The sequence below is a fragment of the Pogonomyrmex barbatus genome, unplaced genomic scaffold, assembly GCF_055798465.1.
Source record: "Pogonomyrmex barbatus isolate J1 unplaced genomic scaffold, ASM5579846v1 scaffold4, whole genome shotgun sequence".
Taxonomy (NCBI): Eukaryota; Metazoa; Arthropoda; class Insecta; order Hymenoptera; family Formicidae; genus Pogonomyrmex; species Pogonomyrmex barbatus.
In genome coordinates this window covers 333545-358610 of record NW_028297138.1, presented here as the reverse complement: position 1 = coordinate 358610, position 25066 = coordinate 333545, and the positions used below count along the sequence as shown (strand labels likewise).

Sequence of the window (25066 nt, the reverse complement as noted above, 5' to 3'; positions counted from 1 at the left end):
ATAATTATTAAATATATCTTTTTGATAAGTTATTTAAATAAATATCTCATAATTGTTTATGTTAAATAACTTGAAAGCGTTATTATTTTAAATTAAACACGATATATAAAATCTGATTCGATTTTTACCTGTTTATATATATATTGATACTAAAATATTATATGAGAATTGCCAATTTTTATTAATACATGTGCATAAAAATTTGAATCTAATCATTCCATGAATTAAACACGTTCAAGTACAAATAATGATGATAATGCTCTAAAAGGACCCAATATGTCAAATTTAATGACATATGACTTTGTAGTGTATAATTATGTATGAATATTTCATAAAAATCGTAAAAAAAATACTAATATTAGTTAATTAATTAAAAGACCATAAAGATAGTTACGAACAGTAAAAAGCTAAGTTGAAATGTTTATGTAAAATTGTAATATTTAACACATTTTTATACTCATCTAAAACTATAATTTCATAATCAATTTAAAGGTTTACTCGTACACATATATATATATTCAATTGCATTTGACAGACAGGAACCAATTGAGTGAGCAGTATAGCTGAGACACTACCGTATCTCCTGATAATAATATTACTGACAAAGTCATTTCATTATCTCTTTTAGCAGTGATAAATTTTGTGTAAACCTGCAAGAGAAAGAAGCATTAAAATATTTAAAGAAATTCATTGAAGATAATTCTATAAAATAATTACTAAAAAATTACTAATTACTAAATATATTTTTTTAATAGCACAACAAAATGACTGTATTTATATTGCTTCAAAGAACCTACCTGATAATAGATAATAGGTAATAAATTATGGCTCACAAACATTAGTCACTGACACTTCACTTGAAAAAGACTTAAGTCCTTTCAGGGCATCATTTATGTCTCTTCTAAATATGATTCTCCTAGGTATTGATAAATTTTGCGTAAACTTGTATATAAGAATAAGAGAAAAGGAGAAAAATAAGAAAAATATGTTAAAATATTGAAAGAAATCAAAATAAATTAGGACACATATTATAATTTTTTATACCTATTTCTCTTCTTTGTAAGTAAATTTTTGTCAATCTCGTTTATTATGTTACAAACCATTAAGTCTGTTCATTAAATACAGCTGATTAACTTTTAATCTATATTTTTTCTTAATTTATTTAAAATTTACTTACAATTTGTTGGTTGCAAATATTTCAGGATGTTGCTTTACAATTTTTTTTCTGAATATCCTGAAAAAGTATGATGTATATGTAATTTTGATATAAATGCAATATGTTTTTTTATACTTTTATTAATACTGTTTCATTAAGGAGATGATTCAGTTTTATTAATAATTATTAAATATATGTTTTTGATGTATTGTTTAAACAAGTATAATATGATTATAATATGATCAAGAGTTGCACAACAATCTGTACAGACCATAATATCTGAACACTTGTAGCTTTGATTTCTGGAGAAAAGCACAAACGCATAAAGGATAAAATGAAAAATACATACATTTAAAATGACATTACTTATATTGCTTCTTAGAACTTACCTGCAAAATAATAGACACAAACATGAGTCACTTACACTCCGAATAAATTATCACGAACTGTCAAACTCGCTGCGAAACTCAACATCATTGACAGCTAATCAGACGTGCGGGAAAAGAGCAAGCATACCATCTCGTTCACTCTTTCGTTTTCTACTTTGGAGCACGCTAGGCGCACGTACATAGATGAAAGCATAACCAATGCCGCTTGCAATCAACAACTCCACGCGTGTCTAACGATGGCGAATGCGTGGATTTGGGATTCTATCCTTCTATCTCATCATGCGCTTGCAATTTGACTATTTTCATAAATTAATAACTCGTTAACTATTGCGAAAATCGCAAAATAGTACAGGATTTTTCGACTCAATTTAGTCTGCTCTACTTGCATATGATCGCTTGGACATTTTTTTGGGGACACCCTGTATAATTATATATAATTTATTATATATATAATTATATGCGAAATTTTTCCCAGGATATATTTAATATTCATACAATTAAATTATAAATATACATTATATGTTTGAAAACTACTTTATTAGATCAATTATGTAACAAAAATGTTTGAGAAAGTAGAACAGGTTTTAAGCTTATATAGAAGGAAAAGAAGGAAAAAATGTAACAATATGTAATAATATAATAACGATATAATTATATAATAATACAATAAAATGTTACAAGATATTATGTTTCATGAATAATGTAAATGTGTAAATATTTTATTTACGGTTCAAACTGACAACAAAGATGACGATCGTGAAAGAAATGTTGCAAGCAAAGAGATTTCTTGCATCATGTGCAAGTAGTTATGTCTATGCCACCGCAAACATCACATGTTGTTTTTGAATGTTTTTTGAAATAATAATCTACAGGCGTTTTAAATTCGTCAGACCTATTTGTATATAACTGCTTTTAAGCCATGAATATTTAAATAAATTTTGAAATTTAGGCGATAAAAATTGGAAATGAGTTAACGAGTGCAATTTTAAAATATAGTCTCATGCATACAATTTGACTTCTAAATCTAAAAGTATGACCATTTCCGAAAAATATTTTATAAAATTTTTCCATAGGCGAAAACCATACACATCTAACAGTTGTATCTGACCTGCTGTTCCTGCTGGTATGATCGGAAGAACATTATCTTCTACATTTTCTGGTTTATTTCTTGCAATTACATCGGGACAATGACCAGTCCACGAATCCAATAATAAACCAGATTTTGGACTAGTCTTTGGACAATAAATTTCTCTTAATCATGTCTCAAAATGATGTGATGTCAATTTCCCAGATTTTGAAGTGTTGTAGCCCGAGTTACCACGATAAGTCTTGCATTTCGGCATAGCAACGAGTCCGCGCTATGCTGAAAATGCAAGTTTGCGAATTCTTGAACAGCGTGCGAACGAAGGTTGCTCACTGCATTTTACCATATATGATCCGAATGAGGACTTTAGTACAAAGCTATTCGAAACCGCGGATATTATAAAAACGGCTGGCTAGTCGCCGACCGTGGGAGTTCCTTTCTAAATTTCTAACATATCGTCTCGATTCGCGATTGAAATTATAATTATTTAACGCGAGTGCGGAAATGTAATATATTATCTACGGAAATTAATTATTTTAAAAGATATAAGATTAATCTGTAATAACGAGGAAAATAAAGGGCATTAAGAATAGTAAGTGTTACTGCAAGTTTTTCGTGTACTCCTACCAGCGCTCCTCGTGGGTTTCAACCCTTCAGGCGGACCGAATCCCAAATTTTTTCCTTGTTGCACCGAGAGGTACAATAGAAACCATAACATAAATATTATTTACTCTAAACATGATTTCCTGTATTCGTGGACCGAACGTTTCAGTAGGTTCTTTTAAAATAATAAAAAGAGAAAATAATAATTGACCATCGCCTGAAATTATTGGTTGTATGGTATAACTAAGTGTAGTTGCCGATATTGATTGTACTGTGCATTCAACCTTTTTTGTACCTTGGACTGCTAATGAACGATTGGCATGAAGCGGGTTTCTAATTGAAATCCGCTTTAGTTTGATTATATTTTCAAGTCCATAACGCGCAATATAATATTTAACTTTTTCGATAAATCGATTTTCTGCTTATAAACATTCTTTTGACTTTGGAGTTTTCTTGGTTATAAATTTTGTGACTTTTTGGGAAACAATTTTGTGCGCTAGTTTAAATCATCTTATCCATCTAGATGATGCTGTAAATCCTGGAGTATTAATTTCCGGTTGCGCTTTGAGGACCCATCAAGCAATATCAATTTGTCACTCTTGGATTACTTTTCTTGGAAGGAAACTTTTAAAATTTTATTTTCTGTAAAAATATACACATTCGAATTTGAAAATTCTAATACAATTAAACCGTTACAATTGAAATCATTATAATTTTGTAAAATGATCGAACACCGAGCAATTGCCATTTTCATTAATATTATTTAGTTTTTAATAAGCTGTTTTGAAGGGCAGACTTCAATCTTTAAATTTATGCTAATTTAAATTTATGCTAATTTAATTTTTTTTTCTCTTTTCAATTCCGTAGAGAGTGTAATTTTATAAAATTTTCGATGTTTAAATCCTTCTTATCTTGCTCTTTAGTGCATCTAAAGAATCTAAAGCATTCTTGATGAATATCTTATGGAAATGAAAGTAGAAAGATTTTGCTTTAAAATAATTCCATACAGATTGTTGTACGATCTTTTTACGAAATTATAATGATTTCAATTGTAACACGGTTTAATTGTATTAAAATTTTCAAATTCGAATGTGTATATTTTTACAAAAAATAAAATTTAAAAAATTTCCTTCTAAGAAAAATAATTCAAGAGTGACAAATGTAAAAATCGCTTTTTAATTTTAGATAATTTATCAGCAGAATCGTAGCTCCATACGATACAAAAAAGGATTAAAATTTGATATTTATAATTGATTCGAGACAATCTTAAGTACAGTCTTAAAATGTCGTAAACTAATTGTAAGAAAGCATCTTAAGATATTATAAATACTAACCGACAATTAGATACAAGGGAGCGAGGAGCGCGCGCTTGCCCTGAGCGCCACATAGCTAAGAGCGCTTATTCATCAACTTTAACCGATTCTCTTGCAATAACTACTTGTCGCACGCAATTTTGCTAAAGGAAAAAGTTGTTTCTCTTAGCCTAAAGTACTATATCCGTATGCGCGAATTTTAGGACATCCTGAATATATGTATATATATATATATATATATATATATATATCCGATAAAAATTTGGTAGGTGAAAAATCGTTTTACAATCGACTCAGCAATTTAAGGGACAAACGGTTGTTCTGAATCCATCCTCAATAAATTTCTCAATAGATGTATTACTTGATATGTTATATAAAAATCAAAAGAACTATAATATAATATAATGTAATGTAACTATAATATAATGTATATCTTTAAAAAAACTTTCATAATTTATTTGTAAAAAATATATTAATTTTATCATTAATTATTCTTAGTTATTCTTTTAAAACGGTAGATAAAAAAAGAAGTATTATTTTTTAGTAATAACAATGTCACAATTTAAATATTTATAAGACAGAATTTGCTCGATTTCTTTTCATTTTCTCTTTCAAAATCTTTATATTCAAGTTTCTTCCTTTTTTCAACAATGAAATTCTTATTCAATATTGAAATATCGGAGCACATATCAACCCTAAAAATATAATCTCGTTCATTTCCACGGTAATAAAAACAAATCTTGTTTAATTCTGTTCAACTTAAAAACTCTAAAATTCTTATCAAATTTATTAAATTTAAAATAATTTTTCTTAATATTAATCAGGGTCCTCTCTATGTTAATTGAATATATTAATATATATATTAAAGTTTGTAATAAAGAAATGTTAATTGCGCATTGTGAACAGCGCTAATTCTCATTTGCCTTAATTTTTACATTACATTTAATACCGAGAATCACTTTATTAATAATATAAACAACTAATCCTAGTTTTCCTTCTTTACAGGACATTGCGACCGGAAATGTCTCGATTTTCCTGCTGGTATTCTCCCAAATTCGCTTTAAAATTCTATCCAAATCTTTCCTTTTTCTGCGAGGTAATTCTCTTCTTCCCTTTCTTCTCAGCGAACTCCTTTCAGTTCGAGAGTTCTTCTCATAAAATTGTTAATAAGTGCCGAAACGAGTTGCGCTTAGGCAATTTTACCCCGAATCGCGTGAGAACATTCGAAATACGCTAATCGCGAAGGTCTTTCAATTTCGGAACCGAACGTAGCCAAATCATCTCCAAAGTTTTGCTTTCCATTTATAAACTGAGAATAAAAGATCTGGGACAAATGTCTCTCGCCGAAATGTAACTTTAATTTTGCTTTTAATTCCGCGAATCTAAAATTTTCTTCCTCCCATATACTCTTTAAAACCGCTTCCTGTCCATTGGCATGCGAGGCCAACGCGACGATTTTCACGGCTTCATTCCAACGATTTGCCCGTGTCATCAAATCAAATTGCGAGAAACTTGCCGCAACGGAACTTCCCCATTATAAATATTAGGCTTCAATTTATAACTTAATTCTACCGTTACCACGCGCGTTTTTGATTTCAGATGCGATTCCGTTTTCAGAAGGACTTAATTGGTTTTGTATCACTCCTCCTTGTAGCTGCCATAGCTCTCTTCATCGTGTTGACGTAACTGCGTCGCACCTTTCATTTGTGCGTTGATTCCTCCATTAGCAGGCGCACTTCTTCAATAACGGTCTGCAGAGACCGTTGCCAATGTCGATGCCAATGTCGCTGCTTTCAGCATTTCTTGTCGTACCTTTTTCTTAAGTTTGTCGTCGAAGTCAAAGCCATTTGATATCGACGTTGTATCCCGGACAAGTCCCCGAAAACACTCGCAGCGGATACTTTCTCAATTTGCGCACACTCTCGCGTTTCCGTACGTTCGCGCAATCCACGGAAGCCGCATTCAAAATAATTAACACTCCTTAAGAAACACAAGAATTTTATTAAAATACCTCAGAATACCTCAGAACACACGTCCGTTCGCCACGAGATACGTCATAAATCTTTTTAAACAACGCAACCATTGTTCCGAAGAGCGCTTCGCTTCTTCTCCAAACGGCGACTCGATAATGCTTGGCCGCAGAAGATTCGCGTGAGCATAACAATATATAATGCATTTTTAATAAATAATTGTTAATATTCATGACATAGTTCTGAAATGTATATCATGATAATATATTCTGGGTCAATATTGATTACATTATGGATGTCCACAGAATTACGGACGGATAGGACGTTTAAGACTTTCTCATAATGTTCCTAAAATTGTTCGTGGAATATCCTGAAGTCATCCTAAGATGGTTCTAAGAAAACTCTGAGGATAGGTTGAGATAGCGTGACGATCATCTTAAGGTCGTAATGAGTCTGCTCTGTCTGTTAGTCCACAGCTTCTGAAATTTTCGTTTAAATATCCTAAATGTGTACAAATATCCCATTCAGAACGTATGCATGATCATTCTGTGCTATTAGGGTAACGATATGATAATATTGATAATAATATTGTAAATCGAATAGATTTTTTCAAAAACACTGTTGCTCTTTAATAGATTATGTAATTGAATATTGTTCTGTCAAATGTGGATGATCTAACACCCACACTCGTAGTTTTACGTGGTAATATCACAGTTTATAATTAGATTTTAATTTTCACAATTTATTTCACAGAATTATAATACAAATTTGCGTATATTATAGGTCCTTTCACATTATACACGTGTTGTTCATATAAACGAGTACAGTTGCGTTATACATAGATTGCACACATTGCTGATTACTTTTGACTAATATGTTGTCGCTTAAGTTTTGTAACGGCAACGCCTGGGACCGACACTCTGAGCCACGCGATGACAATGCCTGGGGGCGAACGCTCTGAGCCGTAGCTACGCTTAGGGGTATCGTTTGCTATTAATTGCCGATTTTAACAAAGGTCGACGGATACGACAACTGCTTGAGACTATCACCTTAAGTCGTGATTAGCACTCACACGCGATCTATCGATTTCGATGTTCCTCAATGTTCACCGTATCGCGGATGACCAAAGAAAATATAGAATTGCTCGCCGAGCCTTCGATGTGCACTGTGTCGCGGACAGTCGAATAATAATTCGCTCGTCGATTCCCGAGGATCTTCGGTTCGGAAAACGAGACGAGCCGAACCTTGTTTATTTCGCAGTCGCGAGATCACAAAGGCCACGGATCGGCGACGGCGACACTAAGATTCGCACGTGTGCTCGGATCCTTTGATGACTTGAGCAGCGCTACGTCGCGAGTAGAGAGCCCGGAATCACAGAAACCGCGCCGTCGTAACAATGTTATGTTCTATTAGAACATGTATGTGTGAGTGCTGTCCGTATAATTATAAATATAATTAATATATAACATTATATATATATATATATATAATATTATATATTAATATATATATATATATATATATATATATATATATATATATATATACGTATATCGTGCTTCTTTCGAGCTGGAACGCATAACAATATTATGAATTGCATAATTTTTTTAATAACTAAATGTTTTCTTTACACCAATTGACTCATCTCATTATTTCGTGCATAAGAATAATGTACAATAGCAAAAATTTAATAGATTTAAGAGATATTTTATATTTTATGTTGAAATGTACAAGACTAAAGTGTAAAATATCTTGTATTATTAATTTTTTAACAATTTCATCTTAATATTTTTATGTGCAAAATAATTGGAAAAATCATATTGTCCAAAAGAAATCATATAATTTTATTTTTAAAAATGGCAACGATTTTCATATGACCATAAAAAATTGATTTTTTTCTTACCTAAAATTAATCTTACCATTATTTGTATCACTTCAGAACATATAACTTTTGTTTGAAATATTTTCCAGTATTTTTCATAATTTTCGAGAAATCTCAAGTCGTTATTTAAAATGGGACACTATCCAGGATATCCATGAAATGGCGTAGCAATACTAATAGATTTTCAAAATCGCAAAGAGATAGTTACTATTTATACTTACTATTTATTCAAATAGTAAACTACTCACAATTCTAATAGTAATAAATAGTAAATGTCTATAGTTATTGTTCGCTTCAAAGTAAGCTATGCATATTCCCAATACTAATGAATAATAGTATATCATAATATTATATGATATTTTCAATAACTCTCTGAATAGTTATATGTCTCAATGATTTCTTTCTATATAGTAGATGCAAAATGAATGCGGATACATGTAAGTAGAACTCGAACAAAAAAGCAAGTTATTTGCGTATCGAATTTTCTCAAGATAAAAACTGCAAAACGATTGAAACAAATAGATTAAGCTGCAAAAGTTAAAAAATTACTTCTATTTTTTTGAGGATGTACAATATGATTAAAGAGAAATGAATCGTCTTTGAGAAAAGAAAACCGAGCGAAGTAAGCGATCCCAAAAGGATATTATTCGAGCAATTCCATTACAAGGCTGCGACGATAACACAGGAAATAATTATGCAATAACAAACACAAGATGTGGCGAGAATACATGCAGCCACAAAAGATCAAAAAGATATTCAGACAGTGACATCCAAAATTACACGCAAATGACTAAAATTGTCGGAAATAAAACTGCCGAAATTCAACGAAGACTTGCTATTTTTTAAGAACAGTTTTGAGACAACAATTCACAACGATGATAGAAAAAGAAAATATCTCTAGTATCTCATCAGAGTGTTTCAAAGAAAAATTCGTAGTATAATAGAAAGATTCAAAATCTTGAGTGAGAACTATGAGAGCGTTTAGAAACTACTAAATAATACAGCAATAGTTGATTATCATTCAAAATCATTTAAACGAGTTATTAAATTTTTTGAAAATAACGAAAAATTATAAATCGGATTTGTTATGCAGATTTATTTTACATATCCAAGTATATGTATCAATATTAGAAATTCTTACATTACAAGTAAATGCTTGAGATGCCATTTTAATGCTTCTAGCAAAGAAGAATGGATTTCATTGAACAAAAAGATTTACAGGAGATAAAAAAATCGAATACAGAAGAACATGCCTAAATTATCAAAATTCATAGCATTCTTGATAGACCAGTATTATGTATCAGGGTTCTCGAATCGAAATATAAAGAAGAATGAAGAAAAAGTAACATTGATTTCTGTATCAATTAAGTGCAAAATTTGCGAAAGAAATCATCCAGTCTATAATTGCAATTTTCTGCAATTTTCTGAATCTATCTAGTAACAAATTTGAAAAAAGGTTCATAAAAAAAATGTTTTGTCTAAATTGTCTAGAATTAGGTCATTACGTGCGTTATTGTTTATATGCAACAAAAAACATAATTTGATTATACACGAAAATATTGTATACTAGAAGAGCAAGGACGTGCTCAAACCGCGCAACTTAGTGAGGCTTCAACAACACCAATCATTATGAAAACTGTACTAAAGCAAGATAGAATTTGTCTATAAAATCCACAACGATAAAATTTGAATTTGTCTGATATTCCCATACTATATAACTGTTACGTTCGTGGTTCTGGAGGAAAGATAATACCTTTCGTCAGGAGGAGGAGAACTCGGGTGGACGCACGGAACCTTTTCTGTTCTCACGGAACGACGTCGTGAGATCGATCCGCGAGTCAAACGCGCGTTAAGGGGGCAGGAATCGGGTCAGCATCGGTGACGTTATTACCCTTACCTGCGCCCGCGCTATTGGTGGTCCGTTTTTTGGTCAGAGAACCGAATCTCTTTTACCAGGGATGGACCTCGTGCGATCCTCAGGGAGTCGTGAATGATTCGGGGTCAAGTTTTAGGGTAAAGAAATTGAGACGGAATTCGAGTTAACTGATTTAATAATAATAATAAAAAAAATGAATTACAATGTTATTCGGAAATTTCTCTGTGTACATTAGAAGGTTGAAATACTGGTTACAAAAAAAGAAAAAAGAAAATTTTTTATACATAAATTTTGAATAATAATAAATAACAACAAACAAAAGAAAATCTGGATTTTATATACCCAATTGTTCCAATTGGGGTAAAAAATTGGTGATCGCGAGCATGTCGATGGGATCGGGTTGCAGGTGTGGGAGGGGATCAGGGTGAACGCTGCGGAAAGCCTTGACTGGGACGAAGTAGGGAAGAGGATCACAGAAAATATACATGGGGATGGTATCGGTAATTTGGTGTTTTGAGATCTGATCCCAAAACTGGCTGTCGGATTTGAATCTTCTTTTAATGAAGAAGATGTCAGGAGGTGGATGGATGGGAGAGCGGGGAAATTGGCGGACGAGATTGAAGAATTTCTCCACGTCAAAGTTCTCTGGAGTACATTGTCTTTCAAAATCTGCCACGGAGCGGAGGGCGGTGGCGTACTGTTGCAAGGGATGTTAGCTAGTCTCGATTCTACGCCTACCAACTGCTCCGCAAGTTCTTCGGCGTGGCCGGTTTCGCGACGAATTATTAGACTTCTCCCGACGGTGTCGCAATGCCCGTTTCGTTTGTCTATTCGGGATGGCGTTCGTTTGGTTCACTATGTAAATAAGAGTCAGATGAAAGAGTATGTGAGGTGAGAGTGGTAAAAAAAGAAAGAAAAAAAAAGAAATTGAGGACTCGTGGTAAGGCAGCTTCACAGAATCAATCGGCGGCTTGCCAAGTCGGAGTGTGAAGAAATCGGGGAAGGCAGCTTCACCGAGTTAATCGGCGGCTTGCCAATTTGGAATGTTGGAGTGTTTTAATGAAACAAATATGTAGAGGTCGCGAATCAAATAGTCAGTCTACCGCGGGAAAAAGTGATAAAGATGGACTTTTATTGTAGCGGCCGCTGGTGATGGACGAGAAGTGTAATGGCTAGGCTGGATCGTGGATCGAATCACACGAAAAATGTAAGAATCGCGCACAGATTCTAACTGATAAAAAGATTTTTCGACAACTTCGGATGGTCCCGTCCGTGAAGGCGTGGAGCGATGAGAAGCGGGAAGAGAGCGATCCGCTCCAAGTCGTTGTTTTTAAAGGGTTCCGAAGGGGTGGGAATATCTGAGGGCGTGATGGATTTCCGCGTTGGCTTGTCGAATGATAGTTTAGAAAAATTATGAGTATAGAGGAAGCGGTGTTCTGTGAATTGTTGTTTTTATATTTCCAGATTTCCTAGCGAATGATGGAATTAGTTAGTAAAAATTTTCCCGCCATTCCATACCCTCAATCATTCATTGGTGTGGCCGCCAACAGCCGCTAATCGTTTCTTCTTGATTGGTGTTTCCCTTAGTTTCCCCACCAATTTGGAGAGTGTCACTCTCGAACGATCCGACGCGTTTCTTATCCGTTAGGAATTTGCTTTTGTTAATATTTTTTAATTTTATTGGTTTGTCATAAACTTGTCGGTGCCGACAAAGCGGTCTATCGCAAGAATTATTTTTTTTGATAGTGAGACGTATCTCGAGAGGGATTTTTGTTTATTTATTTAGGATTTCTTTAGATTGTTCGAAGCGCTTCATTTTCAGATTAGCCGTTGTCTTTTTCCGAAAGAGAAGAATTCGTGGAGTCCCCCGGACGTAACATAACATACAATGCTTTTTGCAACTAGGTGATAATTTTGCACTCCCTTTTAGTAATATTAAAAAGACAACATTCGAATTCATCAAAAATATTGAACACAATATCAAAATACTTCCCGTTATCGCGCAAAATGGAATTCGGAGCTGTTCCATTCCAATTCTTCGCAAATTTTCCTCTCTTCCCCAACAAAATATTTCAAACACAAAAAAACTAGAACAGTTAAAAAGACATACCATTGAATTTTTACATAATAATCCGAATGTTGTTTTTACAAGAGCAGATAAAGGCTATGGTTGCATTAGACAAGAATAATTACCTTCACAAAGTGAATCATATTCTGTCGGACATTGAGACTTATACAGAGTTAACAAAGACCTCACCAAAAAAAATGGTCAACAGTTTGAGAGATTTGCTTACAAGATGGAAAAAATCAGAATTTATATTCTGATATATTTATCCTCAACATTGTATAAACACCTATTTTGTAGCGCCGGTATTTTACCTAGAGCTTATGGACTTCCGAAGATCCATAAACCTGAGTGTCCCTTCCGAATTATTGTTTCATCGATTGACTCCTTTTTACAATCTGGCTGCATTTTTTAATAAGATCATCTCCAAATCGATTCTGATTCCGTAAAAGTTACATAAAAAATAGCTTCGAACTAGTTAAAAAATTATCAAATATTCAGATTGACAAATTTTCATTAATGTCGTTAGACGTTGTGTCATTGTTTACCAATATTCCGATTGATTTGGCTATTGAATGTTTAACAAACAGATGGGTTTTTATATCTAAGGACTGTAAAATATCAAAGGATGAGTTTCTGGGAATGGTTAATTTTAGAATCTACCTTTTTTGCTTTTGACGGTCAGATTTACAAACAGAATACCCATGGGCTCACCACTTTTTTCGATTGTGGCGGATATAGTCATGCAAGATTTAGAGAATGCTCGAGACGTTTAATTTCTTTTATTATATTTATATTTATATTTATACCATTTTACTATAAGTATGTGGATGACATTTTGTTGGCAGTACCAGATTACGTTAATGAATCGCATCTTATTGAAGTTTAATTCTATACATCCAAGATTATAATTTACCTCGGAAATTGATGGCAGTCAGATCAATTTTCTTGATACGATTCTTATTGTTAAAAATAATACAATTGTATTTGATTTGTACCACAATCCAACTTTCTCTGGTAAATACTTAAATTTTATCTTAGCCTAGTCTTAGCACTGTCTTAGCACGCCATCTCATAAAAGAAAGATACGGTCACAGGTATGGTGGACAGGATTTTTTATCTGTCACATCCATAATTTCACGAGAAGAATTTTGATTTCATGATTAAAACACTCCTACAAAATGACTATTCATTATATTTTATTTTTCAAATAATCAATAGAATTTAAAAAACTTAATCCATAATTGTGAAAAAAACACAATAATGATGACATAACGTGCATCGCTGATGATAAAAAAATCTTATGGTTTACATCTCTACCTTATGTGAGGGATGTTACTGAGAAATTTAAAAATGTTAAAAGAAATAGATGTTAAAAGATACAGAAACTAAATTAGCAATGTACAACATCAATAAACTAAACAATTGTATTAGGGTACAAAAAGATCCTTTTCCACTATTAGATAAAAAGAATGTCATTTACAAACTACAGTGCACGAGTTGTGATGCATCCTATGTAGGACAGACTAGTAGACAATTGAAATTGAGAATCAATGAAATCGAAGTCACATAAGGTGGAATACTTCCATACATTCAGTTATCACAGACCACAGGGTACATACAGGACACAATTTCGATTGGTCCAACGTGAAAGTTCTGGATGTTGAGAGAAATTACAATAAACGATTAATTCTTGATGCATATCAAACAAATGGAATCAATTTGCAAATAGACACAGAATTTCTGAGCCATACACCCTTGTTATAAACAATATATAAACATGTGACTTTCCACCCACTTACTATTTTCGTCTTTTACATTTTAATTTTTAACAGTTAAGATGTGCTTTTATTTTATTTTTATTAACCGAATTTAATTTATTTATTGTACAACATTTTTAATTTTGACCATGCTTTTGCAATATTCTATTTAATTTCATCTTTGTGCCTTTTATTGGAATAATTGACGATATCATGGAGTCTCTAACGGTTCCTTGTCCATCTTATTGTTTGACATTTTTTAAAAAAACTCTATTGGTTTGAATGCAACTTAAATTATCCAAATGATCTTATCGTACAGTATCTTCTACATCATCTGTGGAACTGTTTTGGACAGAGGCTCTCGATGTATTGCATTATCGCGTTTATCGGTGCGAATCTGTTAAGTTTTTCACTAACACGTTGTATGTAACTCAGAATTTGGAGACAGTATCTACTGAAGATGATCCGAAAGTAGATCGAAACGTATGGATTTAATAGAACCTAAAATATATTATGGAAGTATTTTAATGGATTTTTTTATTTGCGCTCTTTCACTGCGCTTGACTCCTAATGCCCTTGCTCTTCATTGTTTATTCTCATATCGGAGGAGTCTTTACACTTTAATTTTTAAGCCAATAGATTCCCATGTATCATAAGCTAAGACTTATTGATATGTTTCTTGGCGTATATTGGAAGGTCATCGGAAAAATCGGAAAATTAGATCAAGAGAAAATCAGCTTTGCAAAATATCCATTTAGGAATAATCGAAAATAATGAGAATTCGAAGAAGAGCATGCAGATGTATTGAATTTCTGTAAGATAGACGAATGCGTAACAAAACCTATTTCAACGGTTCTGGATACAAGAGGTTCCAAAAAATTTCTTTGATAGTATGATGGCAAATTCGTTGTCCATTTGCCATTTCGTTCGCATTAATATGCAAGATCAATATTTAGAAAATTTTATAGCATAAGCCATCAGAAGATTGAATTTTTTGAAACGTCGACTTGTAAAAAATTCTGAGTTGGAGAAAGTTTAGGCGAGTTTTTGAATAAATATCTGCAACAAATCATATGTCATTAATAAAAAATGGAAATACACATGTATGTAATCTCCGTTCTCTATTAGAGATACACATATAATGCTTTGTTAATACAAGAGTATTACATTATTTCGCATTAATCATGCGACCAAATAATATGAGAACAAAGTTACCAATTGTCTTCGAGCATATCATTGAGTGATAAACTGATACATGGGCCGAACTTAGCAGATTTGCAGAAGACATTAATTCGATTTAGAAATTAGGAATTTATTCTCAAAACAGATATGGAATCAATATTTTGAAGAATTTTGGTGGACCATTAAAATCAGAATTTGCAATTAATTTTTTGGCGAAATGACACAATGCAGTCAACTATATTAGCTAAAGACTATTATGTACGGATCAGATTGCTCCATTTTTAGTAATGCAATGCCTTAAAGAATTAGCTCTAATTTATAGACAAGAATTTCCTTTAACAGCAGAAACAATAAAAGAGATTTTTTTACATAAACAACGTCCTAACTGGAAAATGTAATAATATTACTCAAATAGTATAATGACTACTGCTAACGGAGATGCTTGCGGAAAATTTATCTCTATGAAAATGGAGAACAAATTATCAGAGCTTATTGAAGCATCAAAACACAAGCAAAATAGACGATTTGTTAGTCATGGATATAGATCAACCACTTAAAATGTTGAGACTTTTATGGAATGCTAGCACAAATATTTTGTAGTAACAAGTAAAGAGGCAAACATAAGCAACAAACAAAATGTACTATCAAAGATATCACAAGTATTCGATCTCCTTGGTCTAGTATTTATTGTCGGGAAAATCATCATACAAAAGATATGGCGTCAAGAAGTGTGAAATTAAGAGTTTTCAATTGACTTGAAACTGGGAAAATTACTATACATTACTTAATTAATTGAACAACATATGAATACAAAAAAATATCAATATTAATAATCGAGATGTTACATTTAACATTTATGGATTCGATGATATTTTGAAATATCATATGGAATATGTTTATGCAGTCAACTCAGATCAACAAGGAATAAGTCAAAGTAAATTTATGCGAAAACTAAAGTAATGCCATTGAAAACGATATCTCTATCGAGATTTAAGTTAGTCCTCTTGCAGTTATACAACACCGTAAAAAAATCGTATAGTCATAAAATCAATTAAGTCAGACAAGCTATAGTATTGTAACATTTGGGTGGATAAAGATACCATCACATACGAGTACATACTTTGTATCAACCTGTTGCATAATTCATAATTATTCATATTTTTTTCATAATCAACCTGTTGCATTATTCATAATTCATAATTATTTCATAATTCTTACATAGTTTCAAGTCTCATTATTAATTCTATTAATTTTAAGAAAGTCACGTCTTATTTCATTATCATAATGAACTACATTGGAATAGACGAAATATATTATTCGATCAAATGTACCTATCGAATTAGAAGCATTGGCAGTTGTACATACTTTGCGTCGTTTCCGCATCTATCTGCAAATAATTTTGTTCACAATAGTGTTCGAACTGTAGTCTAATCATACAGTAGTCTAATTATATCTCTTAAAAAAAAACGGGATAATAATACTTATATCAGGTAGAGTCTTTAGTTGCTAAACTTTAAATATTAAGTTATACATATATTGTCTGAGCACGCGCATGAGTGACGTCTTTAGCAGGGTTTTGAGGATAATCTTTTTGAATGAAGCCACTATTTCACGAAGCTGAGATCTATTAATTAAAATTAATTAAAATTAATTAGTAACTAACTTGAAGTATTAGTATTCTAACTTTTAATGAATTACGCAACAGACTGATATATGAAAAACACTACGGTACTAAGTTATTTTTTGGTTCCAAGAGAAATAGAAAGTTACATTTATTTCACTATCATAATAGACTACATTGGAATAAATATAATGTGTGATCAAATGTATCCATTGATTCCTTTAAATTAAGGGAAAAGTCTTGACAATTTGCTTATTAAAATAGAAAATAGAATGCACGTGTATTGATCAAGTTGCTTCTGCATCAGAACAACTCCGAATCCATGAGTACTGACATCGCAATGTAACTCTGTGTATGCCTTTAGACCATAGTTAGCTAATGTAGATGCTTCAGTTAACCTCAGTCTCAATTGATATAAGGCTGTATTTTTTATTTCTCCAACAGAAAAAGTAATATCTTTTTTTAAGAAATTTATAAGATGATTTGACAATTATAAAATATCCTACTATAAACTTTCGAAAATAAGATGTCAATCGTCGAAAATTCTATATATCTTTACACATTTTGGACTGCAGAAAGCAATAGTAACTATACGTAACTATTAATAAATTAATCCTTCTATATAAGTCTTATATTCTAAATATTTAATTTCTACATGCAAAAATAAGTATTTATCTAGGTGCAGTTCGAGTTTGATGTCTAGGATAGTGAACATCCTTTGAAAAGCATCCGGATGAGGAATTAATGTTTCATTGGTGATCAAGATGTCATTTATATCAACGAGAACGATAACAGAAATATAATATTACATCATTAATAAACTTTTGAAACCTTTGAGAGTCTATTTTAAAATTAAAAAGTAGCTTTATGTACTGAAATTATTTTATGAACAACTAAGATTTGATAAAAAGACGACATATTCAATGTGACACAACCCATCACTGAATCCAATATGCTCTAAAAATTGCCTCTCAACATATCCAATTAGTCTTCTGTTACGGTTATTAGTCTTCTGTCTAGCCCAAAGAAAATTAAGAAATTAAGAGAGACACGCGCGTGCGCGCGTGTGTTTATATGAGTGTGTAAATATTTATAAATATTTGTTAATTTATATAATAAATTTATAATAAAGTAGATACAATACAAAAAATATATAAACAAAAATATAATATTAAACTGGGCATATAATTATCAGTTGCAGATTTTAAAAGAGCAATCAAGAAACACTATACCAAGTTCATTGTTCTTGAATTACTTGTTAAATATTACAAAAAATTCTGTTTTTAAACTGTTTATATTTTTACATTTAAATTATATTAGGTGTACAAAAAAGTTCTGAGCTTTAGATTTCATACAACTGAAATAACAATTTAAATTTTATATATCTTCCCGTCCTTTTGCGATTTTAAAGCGTTGACATTTGGCCTTCTAAAATGCCATACGGTTTGGCGGTTGATGCACATAACCTCAAAAATCAGTAGTGTTCACGATGGCAATAGAAGAGCATATTCGATTTTCCATCCACTTCACGTTTCATCTAAAGAAAAATGTTGCTGAAGCCACTGCAATGATTTGTGCTGCATATGGAGAGAACACCGTAAGTCATACTACATGTAAAAGGTATCAAAAATTTCGCCAAGGAGATTTCAGTCTTGAAGATGAACCGCGTGCTGGACGTCCTCAAAAGATTGAAACGGACAAATTGCAAGCACTGCTGGATATAAACTCTGCGCAAACTGAAAAGGAGCTTGCAGAATAGCTTGGCGTTACGCAGCAAACCATTTCCGTACGTTTACATACGATGGGAAAGGTTCAGAACGAAGGCAGATGGGTTCCGCATGAATTGTCCGAAGACATCAAAAATCGTCGGCGTGACACTGCACTCACTTTGCTTTCAAAGTTCCGGAAAAAAGATTTTCTGCATAAAATCATTACAGGCGATGAAAAATGGATTCTTTATGATAAACGTAGAAAATTATGGGTTGACTCTGGTCAATCTTCGACATCGACGCCAAAGCCCAATATCCACGCTAAGAAGGTTCTGCTCTGTGGGTGGGATTGGAAAAGTGTGTTGTATTACGAGTTGTTACAACCAGTTGAAACAATCACGGCAGACCGCTACCAACAACAATTGACCAATTTGAGCGATGCATTAGAAGAAAAGAGGCCATTTACTGATCAAGGACGTCGTAAAGTGATCTTGCTTCATGACAATGCTCGATCACATGTTGCGAAAGCGACTCAGGACCATATCTTTGCGTTAGGCTGGGAACTTCTCTCGCACGCGGCGTATAGCCCAGACATGGCTATGTGGCCTTCCGATTACTAATAGGTATTAATAGGTAGTACCTATTTCGATCGCTGCAGCATCATTTGGCTGATACACATTTCGTGAGATTTGAAGAGATACAAAAATGCATTGATGACTTTATCGCTTCGAAACCGGTGAGCTTCTATCGTCAAGGAATTTGCAAGCTACCCGAAAGATGGCAAAAGGTCATTGATGCAAACGGGGAATATTTCGCTGATTAATATTTTTTTTGTTTTTGAATAAAGATTGAATTTTTTAAAAAAAAGCTCAGAACTTTTTTGTACACCTAATATATATGCGTTTGTTTTTGCACGCATGTATCTTTATATACAGGAATATACATACATTTGCACCGGTATTCATAGTCAGTTCTTATATTTAAGATCGTCTTAAGTAAGTTCATACAGGTCCTTTGGTATCCTGGTTGAAATGTTATTTTAAAACGATCTTAAATATAAGAATGATGACTATAAATACCGGCCCTAAACATGCGTGCAGCGTGGCATGTCCCGATTGCTTTTTTAATTAAAAATGTGCAATTATTTTATTATTAATTTTAAATTTATTACTTGTTAATTATACTATCATTCAATAATTAAAACTATTTTAAACTTCTCTAAGGTTTTAAATTTTTATTGTAATTTATATATTCTCAATAATATATTATTATAATTTATATAATTTTTAATAAACCTTATTTTTTTTATTTTATTATTTAAATTTTATTATATATTTATTATGTATTTTTACTATTATATCTAAATTTTTATTTTTTTAATTTCTAATTTTGTTTATTGTATTTTTTATTTTACGGTTTTATTAATCTTAAATTTTTTTATCTCTAATTTATTGTTATATAATCTATATTTAATATAACTCATCAGACATCAAGAGTCCTTTTTTAAAGAAGTTTTTAATTAATTTTTTATTAATTAAAAATAGTTTATTTTGCATTTATATTAATCTTTAATTTTGCATTTTTATTGATTATTGAAACATTTTTTGTTTATTTTTTTTTGTTTTTTAATTTTTTTCTATTAATTTCTAATTATTTTTTAATTTTTTTAATTTTGTTAATTTCTCACAATTATCTATAAATGTTTTTAATTGATTCATGTGTCATATTTGTCCGGCGATCCACTTTTATTTTATATTTTACGTCGTCTTTCTATTACATAGAATTCGATCCAGAATGTCATGTTTTTGTTAATTATTTTCGAATTGTTTTGACGTATAGCAATACTTTGTCCTATGTTAAATAGATTCATTTTTCTTACTTTATCATAATGTTGTTTTGCTTTTGTTTCTCCTCTTTGATATTTTCTTTGGCGACATAATTAGCGGCTCATATTTTTTCGCGGAGCTCTTGCCCATCGTCATCGTACGTGCACGAGAATTTTGATATGCCAGTCAGAGCCATAGGTAACGATGCTTGATGCCCTATAACTAATTCAAACTAATTCAAACGGCGTAAATCGATAGCGATATATAGCGTCGTATTATATACGAACGTCACATCTCTATCCACTCATCCCTATCTGCTTCGTTCTCATTAATATCAGGTATTCTGTCTAGATCCTGTGCGACCTTTCTAAAGCTTCGTTTGATTCCGGGTAGGCAGTCGCTTGCAATTTCTTTATTCTTAATAGCTTGAACACATTCTTAAACAATTTGCTTACAAAATTTGTATATTTATCTGTTAATATTTTGTCAGGCGTGCTGTATTTTAATACTATTTTTATCACATTTAAAAGTCTGCCCGAAAAATCTACTATTCTTTCCTTTTACGTCAGATATGTGGACGACATCTTCTTAGCAATCCATTTGGACTTGCTTGTAATATTTTATCAATCTTTAATTCCTTCCACGAAAGGCTGCAGTTCACTATCGAAATTGGAAAGGATAGTGGTATCAGCTTCTTGGATGTCAATCTGATTATTGACAAGGGATGTGTTTTGTTTGATCTGTACAGGAAACCTACATTTTCGGGCAGACTTTTGAATTTTTATTCAAGCCACTGTTTGCAACAGAAGAGACATGTCATTTTAAGAATAGTTGATAGGATGTTGTTATCACATCCTAGATTTCATGAAAAAAAATCTAAGAAACACCATCAGTATCTTATTAAACAATAATTATCGTCTCGAATTTATTTTTGCGACTATAAGAGATCACATCAAACAGTTCTCACATTCTTTTGCGGGGGTTCTGTCAAGTAATGACTAATTTAAAACCTGAATGATTAAAATATTTTACGGTCTCATACATAAAAAATATAAATGTCGGAAAAGTTAAAAAAAATAACTAAATAACTAAATAAATAAATAAAAGCTAAAAGATGTGGTTTATCATTAGCGTTGTCCACTTATAATTCTCTCGAATGTTTTATAAAAACAGGCAAAAATCAATTACATCCGTCATTGCGATATAAAGTTATTCATAAAATCAATTGTCTTTATGGCGATGTAAGTTATGTTGATCAAAGAGATAATTAGGCCAGATTAAGGGAACATATCAAGAACATTAAGAAGATTAATAATTTTCTATCTCATCATCTTGATGAAAAGCATGAATTTGATTGAGATGGGATAAAAATCCTTGATGATGAACCTTCTCTGTACAAACGAATGGTATCTGAAATGATATATATATTAAAAAACAATTACACGGCCTTATAAAGAGAGCGACACGGATCTTTTGCCTAACAATTATCTGCCGGCCCTTAACCCGATTTAACTCCTTCTTTTCTCCTTTCTATTATTCCGTCTCTCCCACACACATTTCTTCTCTTTTCCTTATCCTATTTCCTCCTCTACCTCCTTTCTTCAATTTTGTATTAGTTTGCTTTACACATCTTTCGGATAACAGTAATGATTACTATTTAGTACAAACTGGTCGACTTTTCGCTCATGGATATTTATTCACTCATTTTTATGGACATAATTTTTATAATTTTACAATTAAATATTAACAATTTTTTACTTTTTATTTATTTATTTCTTATTTAATTTAATTTTTTTATTTAGTTTTTTAATATTTGCTTCTTATTTAATTTTATTTTTATTATTTTATTATTTCAACCTTTGACCTCTTAATTTTTGACTATTTGTGACTTTCTTTTTATCTGACTAATTGTAATACGTTTGATGGTTTATATAATTTAGTACTTTAATTGTTTTTTATCATTATTTAGATATCACTAAGAATACGTTTGGACATTTGTCTGACCTGATCTTTGTCATATTTCTACCTGTTCATATTGGGAGCAAGTGACTGGAGACCTTTTTATTTATCTTCTTGATTGATTCTATGTAAGTCCAACACAAATTTGTTTTAAGATTTATATATTCTATCTTTTCTCTCAGATGTTACTGAAGATGACTTGATACAGGTCAAACGTCTAATGTTACTTTAATAAACAGTTTTTTAAGTAAGAAGATCTGGCTTAGCTTATAGCCTCTTATCTTCCCCATTTTTATTAATTTTAGCCAGGTCATTTGTTTATTATTTTTTATGACAATATTTTCATTTTGAAATGCATTGTTTTAGGTTTTTTTTTTAATCCAAGCATTTATGTAATTTAATTCTGTTAACCGTTCGACGCCCTGGTATCTTCCTACAAGTTCGTCATGATATTTGTATAATTTATATAATTTGTATAATTTGTATATATTTGCATTTTTTCTTCTTCTTCGTAACATTCGGGCATTATTGCTTTGATATTCTTTTGTCATCGCTGCAAACGTTTTGACATCGGCGTTTGCATTAGCTTTCCTTGGCTTGAGTATTATTTCATATTCCTTAAGTTTTAATCTCTATCGGATTAAACATGAACCGGGATCTGTTATGTTATATAACCATGTAATGATATGCCCGAGTCATTTCCCCTCTCCTCCGTGATTAAAGAAGGCGTGAGATATTCTCCGATCGACGATTCGTCGGGGTATCGACAGCGATACTCCATGATCCCATCGTCGACAAATTCGCGTAGACCAATCGACGCGATAGTTCACGTGAGCCGCACATGAACAACAACAATCTGCGCCAAGCTTGTTCGTGAAATTCGCGGGCCGTTCGGCGAAATCTTCCGCGGAGTCAACCCCAGATCTCGAATTCGACCGATCTGCTCCTGAATTACGGCTCGGATATATATGTTGACTCCGACGAATGATTTTCGCCTTTTCCCGGCGAGACAGCAACTAGGCCAGTGCTGTTTTCGGAAATATCAGTCCTGATATATGTGCGATCCTAGGGCACTATCAAGCCAGGAGCTTTTGGCAAATCGCTCCTATCTCCGGAGCACGCAAGTATTCTCACGAATTAGGGCTTCCTTTGGCCCCCCAGACACTTGCATGCAAAATCCATCGCTGATAGATGACAGAGCAGGGAGCTCCCTGTCTCCGAGTCAAAGCAAATCCAAGTCCTATTCCGGACTGAAAAGCCGTTTCGAAAAAATAAACAACGTGATAGACAAACAGCTGATTGGCAGCCCGTCAAACATTGCGTGCGACGAGCCCCGCGCATCTCACGTCGCACGCCTACGACCGCGACGGGCCAAATTCCTAGTAAAGCTATGAACTAGGTTCTTGTATGATTTTAAGAATTCGCAAATACATTCGGCGAACAACTCCCGAGATTCCGAGACTCTAAACCAAAAACCGTGTATTGCGCAACCGCTACCCTGAATTCTTCAGTCGCCGGTCTTACGAGCGGCGATCGCGCGGTCCAAGCCTGCCACGTGTCCGCGCCTCCCGACCCGTCGCAAATAATCGACACACGACAACGACTCTTTACTATTCACCGATTAGCTAAACTCGAAACGGTTGGGCACCAGGCACGCGATATGTGCCACGAAAAGACGAGATTTTACTGATATCCGGGCCGGTGCGTGATACGCGGTGACAGAATGCACGGCTGCTCAGAAAGTTAAAGCTACACCACAGACACCGGCACTTGGTTCGTTACACTTTAACTATCACTCACAAGAATTCGCGTTACCGACATTTTCCTGACGCTAGCTCGATTCACCTGCTGTTCGCGAGACAACGGAGGTAACAGTCTTACAATACAGAAAACACTCAGCTCACCAATCATGTAATCGGCAATTCGGCGTTCTCAGATCGGCGTCTACTTCTCAGTTCAGGCGCATCACGAAAAGTGACTACTCGCGCCGTCGCGGGATACACAAGCGATCGTCGTCTCTCTCTTTTACAGTTTTCTATTGACCGAAAATCGGCTAATCGCGTGGCCCTAATCGGCCGCGCACCGCGAAGTCCTCGCGGGAAAACTCAAAAGCGGCGGCATCTGCGGCTATGTCCTTCGGAGCTTCTTGGCTCCTCTGGCTTTGAGATTCTCGCATCTCATCTCGTCAACTCGGTATCCTCGTTGGCTTCCCGTTTCTCCGGAACCTCGCTGGGGCGTTCCGTGACCGGGGTCCTTCACGATTTGTTCCGAGTTGAGGTTGCGCCTTCCCCGTCCTCACCCCGCTCGTTTCACTGGCCAAATAACAATCGTCCGCTCTCCTCCCCCCATCGGAGGACGCGGATCCGAGCCAATCCTTCCTCGCGGTCGGGCCCTATGCCCCTTGTAATCGGCAGCTACAAAGCGTCGCACGTCACAGTATATATTGTAAATAGCGACCGAACTAAGATTGTAAAAATTAGTCAGTACTTGTAAATAATTTTCTATCTTAAGAACACTTGTATATGTAACATCAAAATCTTGTATATTTTATTTTTCTCTACCGAACACTCTCTCTCTCTCAATTACTGGCAAACCAGATTGTCACGAACCGTAAGAGTGAGTGACCGTTTTAACCATATTAATGGTTTATGAGTTATTAGTAATAATCTTA

The 25066-nt window shown here is 33.1% G+C and overlaps 1 protein-coding gene and 2 pseudogenes across 16 annotated transcripts in view; 1 reads left to right on the top strand and 2 right to left on the bottom strand.

Annotated features, from left to right (window-relative positions):
- Window positions 1-25066, top strand: part of pHCl-1 (pH-sensitive chloride channel 1) — a 1184550-nt gene that overhangs the window by 1061127 nt on the left and 98357 nt on the right. The window contains exon 12 of one of the 16 annotated variants that reach the window (XR_016140122.1): window positions 22406-22523. The exons of the other annotated variants lie outside the window; for them this stretch is intronic. The gene's annotated coding sequence lies outside the window, so the exon portion shown is untranslated. The remainder of the gene's footprint in view (window positions 1-22405; window positions 22524-25066) is intronic. 16 annotated transcript variants of the gene reach the window in all.
- LOC148935542 (uncharacterized) lies at window positions 2269-2888 on the bottom strand (annotated as a pseudogene).
- On the bottom strand, window positions 3205-3822 carry LOC148935541 (uncharacterized; annotated as a pseudogene).